This window comes from Palaemon carinicauda, chromosome 2 (assembly GCF_036898095.1).
Source record: "Palaemon carinicauda isolate YSFRI2023 chromosome 2, ASM3689809v2, whole genome shotgun sequence".
In the NCBI taxonomy this organism is placed as follows: Eukaryota; Metazoa; Arthropoda; class Malacostraca; order Decapoda; family Palaemonidae; genus Palaemon; species Palaemon carinicauda.
The window spans coordinates 185,003,731-185,009,769 of NC_090726.1; the positions used below are offsets into that span (position 1 = coordinate 185,003,731).

General features: G+C 36.4%; 1 pseudogene; it reads left to right on the forward strand.

Moving 5' to 3' along the window:
- Nucleotides 1–5,628, forward strand: part of LOC137628651 (lachesin-like) — a 912,210-nt pseudogene extending 906,582 nt beyond the window's left edge.
- Nucleotides 5,629–6,039: the final 411 nt, after the last annotated feature.

Sequence of the window (6,039 nt, forward strand, 5' to 3'; positions counted from 1 at the left end):
TTTCTAAGCATTAAGCTACATAGCGCGAAGAGCTCGTTTTGTCATAAAATAGTTTTCTGTTTCTTTTTTTAGTTTTTCTTATTTAGTATTTACTGAGATTTGTTAACCCATAACCTTCCCGGTTTGATATTTATCCCTTTTTATAACTTTTATAATTTTATCACTGGCCGTTACAAATTTCAATTCCTGGTGCATTCCACAGTTGTAAACGGAGATATGATTTTCTTCTATTTTTTAAATTCGAAGCTTTAAATTATACCGTTCCCTTTTAAGAGTTAAATTTCACTTTTAATTCATTAATAACAAAGAAACTTTTCTCCTTGTTTCTATTGTTTTATTGGTGAAAAGATTTAGGCCTACTTATATCTCTTTCCATTTTTATCCTGGATAAATTTGACTAAGCAATAGATTTAATATGCTCGGTGACATATTTTTACCTCTGCAGCTGAGCGTTATTATTACATAATTTAACACGAAAAGTCATAAATCTATCACTTTTATGTAAGGTGAAGTTGGAACTAGGCATAGTTATAGAAGTTAGTCAGTTGAGTAGGAAGAGATCAAAGGAGATGAAAAGTAAGAATCAGTGAGCCTTATAGCTTGGTGGAGGGTGTGCAAAAGGCATATTGCATACAGGTTCAAGTACAAACATTCCTAAAAGGATTCCTACTAGCATTAGAGTTTCTTTTTATATTTTAGAGACCAGTTACCTTAGATTGAACTGCCATTACATCCACAAGCAGAACTTTAGAAGGTATATTGCAAACAAGTTCAAGTATAGACCTTGTTAAAGGGATTACTATTAGCATTAAAGTTTCTTTTTTATTCATAACTACTCAAGAGACCAGTTACCTGAGATTGAACTGTCATTAATACATCCACAAGCTGAATTTCAGAAGGCATATTGCAAACAAGTTCAAGTACAGACCTTCCTAAAGGGATTGCTAGTAGCATTAAAGTTTATTTTTTTATTCATAACTATTATAGAGAACAATTACTTAGATTGAACACAGACATCCACAAGCAAAACTTCAGAAGGCATATTGCAAAGAAGTTCAAGTACAGGTCTTGTTAAAGGGATATCTATTAGCATTAAAGCTTCTTTTCTATTCATAACTATTCTAGAGACCAGGTACCTGAGATTGAACTGCAATTACAGACACCCACTAGCAGAACTTCAGAAGGCACATTGCAAACAAGTTCAAGTACAGATCTTGCTAAAGGGATTACAACGGGCATTAATGTCTCTTTTTTATTAACAACTATACTAGAGTCCACTTACTGAGATTGAACTGTCATTGTAGACAGCTACTAGCAGGACTTCAGAAGGCATGTTGCAAACAAGTTCAAGTACAGATCTTCCTAAAGGGATTGCTAATAGCATTATTATAGTTTCTTCTTTTATTCACAACTACTATTGAGACTAATTTTCTGAGATTGAACTGTCTTTACATACATCCACTAGCAGAACTAAAGAAGGCACATTTTAAACTAGTTCAAGTACAAACTTTCCTAAAAGGATTACTATTAGCATTAAAGTTCCTTACTTTAATCATAACTATTGTAGAAACCAATTACTTAGATTAAACTTTCATAGCATACAATTACTAGCAGAACTTCAGAATGAACATTACAAACAAGTTCAAGTACAGACCTTCCTAAAGGGATTTTTACTAGTAAAAAGTTTTTTATTTATAGCTATTCTAGAGACCAATTACCAGGGATTAAACTGTCATTACAGACATCCGCTAGCAGAACTTCAGAAGGGATATTGCAAACAAGTTAGAGTACAGACCTTCCTAAAGGAATTATTACTAGCATTAAAGTTTCTTTTTGATTACCACTACTCTAGAGACCAATTTTCTGAGATTGAGCTGTCATTACGTACATCCACTAGCAGAACTTCAGGAGGCATATTGCTAACAAGTTTAAGGACAGACCTTCCTTCCTAAGGGGATTACTATTAGCATTAGTTTATCTTCATAGCTATTCTAAAGACCAATTGCCTGAAATTGAACTGTCATTACAGACATCCACTTCAAGACCAACAGCATTTCTGGGAAAGGCGAGGACGACAAGCTCTTCGGGAATCAGTTGGAGGATGGTCTAGAGAGGGAATACTCCGCTATCGGGAATCAGATCGAGGAGGAACCTGACCCCTTCCTCATTGGAGGGGGAGGAGGAGGGGGCATCCCAGGGAGCTCCCACATGGAGGAAAGGGTGAGGACGGAAGAAGAGAGAAGACTGGAGAGAGGGAGGACTCAAGATGAGGAACAGGGACAATATTACACCAACATGTTTAACGACTCGCCAGCCGGTGGGTAGATTAACTCCCGCAGTTTTTTCTTCTTTTCACAGATGGAGAGTAGGAGGCCATCTTCCGAAGCAGTTGAAAAAATGAGAGAACCTCTTGTTCGTTGGTGAAGTAAAGTGAGAGAGGAGGGGTTCGTTGATGAAGTAAAATGAGACAGAAGGTGTTCGTTAGTGAAGTAAAGTGTGAGAGGATGAGTTCGTTGGTGAAGTAAAATGAGAAAGGTGTTCATAGGGGAATCAAAATGAGAGAGGTGTTTGTTAGTGAAGTAAAATGAGAGAGGAGGGGTTTGTTGGTGAAGTAAAGTGAGAGAGGATTAGTTCGTTGGTGAGGTAAAATGAGAGAGGGGTTCATTGGTGAATTAAAATAAGAGGAGATGTTCGTTACTGAAGTAAAATGAAAGAGGAGCTGTTCGTTGCTGAATTAAATGAGTGAATTGAGGTACGTTGGTGAAGTAAAATGAGAGAGGAGGGGTTCGTTGGTGAAGTAAAGTGTGAGAGTTGGGGTTCGTTGGTGAGGTAAAAATGAGAGAGGAGGGGTTCGTTGGTGAAGTAAAGTGTGAGAGTTGGGGTTCGTTGGTGAGGTAAAAATGAGGCCTTTCCTCAATTGTCGTTGGTGAAATAAAGTGAGAGAGTTGGGGTTCGTTGGTGAAGTAAAGTGTGAGAGTTGGGGTTCGTTGGTGAGGTAAAAATGAGAGAGGAGGGGTTCGTTGGTGAAGTAAAGTGAGAGAGTTGGGGTTCGTTGGTGAAGTAAAAATGAGAGAGGAGGGGTTCGTTGGTGAAGTAAAGTGAGAGAGTTGGGGTTCGTTGGTGAGGTAAAAATGAGAGAGGAGGGGTTCGTTGGTGAAGTAAAGTGAGAGAGTTGGGGTTCGTTGGTGAAGTAAAAATGAGAGAGGAGGGGTTCGTGGGTGAAGTAAATTAACAAAATGGAAGAGAAGTGGTTCGTTGGTGAAATAAGTAAAAGAAGCAAAAGGAATCTGTAAGCAAATGCTTTTATAAGCAAATGGAGAGAGAGAGAGAGAGAGAGAGAGAGAGAGAGAGAGAGAGAGAGAGAGAGAGAGAGAGAGAGAGAGAGAGTTTAATCAAAGGAATTCCAAGGAAACCTTACTAATCGCAGGAGATATCTCTTCCTTTGTTCGACAAACTTTTATTATTATTTCCATCGTTCTCCATCCAGCTCTGCTACTCAACTTCCAAGTTTCCGTGACATGTCTTTTTGCGTGTTTCTTTTGTTCGCTCAAGTAGGCTCCGTCTGTTTCTCTCCTACCCTGTTAGAAAAAAACCGTAATTTTTATCGGAAATTCTTCGTAAAAATATTGTTCTCAGCCGCATTCCAGTAAATTACAGGCGACCGTAATTTTACCATACTTTGTTATTATCTTTTGCGGGTTGGTGGCCGTAATATCACTCCTTTATGTCAATATATCCGTTTTTAGAATGGTAAAAACCTGGAATAAATGTTGCCAGACATTTACCGTTTTTTTTATACAAATTTTTAAATGTACCTGTCACTATTTAGTTTTTATTTATTTTAACATTGCAGATACTAAGAAGCATTTCTACGCATCGTGAAGAGATTTTACAAAGATATTAATCGTCAAAGTGTAAATATAACTACTGATTAAGTTAATTACGCGAAGATTATTTCACGAAAAGTTAGTAAACTGGTAACAGTAAGTGATTTTCTGTATTTAGGTGTTTGCAAATTAAATTCAGGTCTACTTCTGGGATTTTTCAAATTAATTATTTCTAATAAAAATTATCTCCTGTTTACAAAGGTTTTGATACATAAGAAATGGACCATTCTATTGATTTATTCTTCAGAAAGAACTATCGAAGCCCTGTAAGTGTATTTCTTTATATGGATGACAGAATAAATCAATATTATTATTATGATTATTAGAGAATTACGACAATGATCCTCTCTTCTCTTTTGAATGTTAGAAATTATAAGTTCCTAAAACACGTAGAATGTTTATGTATAAGTCGTTTTAAGGTCAAAGGTCGCTCATGGATTGCAGAGGTAAGGGACAGTGACATTGCCCTATCAGGCAGGACAATTCCCTAGAGACTGACCATATATACATTTGATCAGCCCCTTCTCCACCCAAGCTAGGACCATGGAGGGCCAAATAATGGCTGCTGATGACTCAGCAGATAGACCTATAGGCTCCCCCAAACCCCCATCCTTAACTCACAAGGAGGGTGAGGTTACAGAGAACAAAGAAACTAATTAGTTTTAGTGGGACTCGAACCCAAGCCTGGCGTTCACCAGTCAGGGACGTAACCACATCGGCCACCACAATGTATTTAATGTATTGTTTGCATTCAAATTCACCGCTACTAGGTTATTCGTTTTATGAAATCTTATGAAAAGAACAATCTCTTTTAAGATGAATATTCGTTTTTAATGAATATTTTGTAGGTTCTGCAAGTTTATAGTATGCAAGCACCGTGTGTCTTTACGAGCATCTTTAAGACCCCATGTGATGAATATTGAATCATTTGATATTTGCATCTTTAATATTAATGTAATGGAAGCTAATTTATTCATCTCAAAAGAAAAGGACTCACAGGGATGTATATGTTATGCAGAAAATTCGTTTCATGTCCTAATAAAATCTGCATAAGGTAAAGACGCCTTCCAATCTATATACTATATATCCGAGATGTTTTCTATTTTCCATCAACCTTTGTGTCTATAAAAACAATTCCTTACTATATATTTCGTTTAGATTTGAACAAAAAAAATATTGTTTTCAACAGTTGGCGGCGAAAATTTTGTTGCTGTTTTACCTTTAATAAATAATTGTGGGAGATTCATGTATGGTATTTTTCTAATTTTGTAGCCGAATTGAAAAAGAAAAATTATTCTTATTAATTTGAAAAATAAGTTGTGTTAAATTGAAAAAGGAAAAATATATTTCTACTAAATTTCAAATGCGTTTCATATCTTGAAAAATTATCTTGTATTTAACGGTAACTTTTTATTTCCAGGTCACCCTTCCAGCTTATGGACGCTGCACCTCCTCTTAACAGTAGGATTGGTGCAGCCTCTTCATCTACTTTTGTGATGGAGAGGATTTCGTCGCCTCCTCCTCCTCCTCCCCCTTAGCCGCTGATTGTCCGAATTGCAAAAATAAAAAAAAAATCTTTGACTTTTATTTTTCCGAAATGAAAAAAAGAAGAGATTGAGCTCAGTGAAAATCTACTTTTCTTGTGCGTGTGTACGTGTGTTTGCGGTACCATCAGTCGAAAGTTGCCTTGATCAGAGAAAATCGGATATTTTTTTAGTTATGTCAAAATTCAAAATTTTTGTGTGCATTCTTTTTTTTTAACTTTATTTTCCTTGATTAGATTTTAGATTATATTCTCTCTCTCTCTCTCTCTCTCTCTCTCTCTCTCTCTCTCTCTCTCTCTCTCTCTCTCTCTCTCTCTCTCTCTCTCTCTCTGATAATTATTTTGTTATTTTTATTATTGTTCAAGAACCGTCATGCTGTAATTGCTGCAATAACGAATCTCTCTCTCTCTCTCTCTCTCTCTCTCTCTCTCTCTCTCTCTCTCTCTCTCTCTCTCATTTTGATGATTATTTTGTCATTTTGATTATTGTTCTCCAAGAATTATCATGCTATGTTTCCTGCAATGACGACTATCTCTCTCTCTCTCTCTCTCTCTCTCTCTCTCTCTCTCTCTCTCTCTCTCTCTCTCTCTCATGCTGATAATTATTTT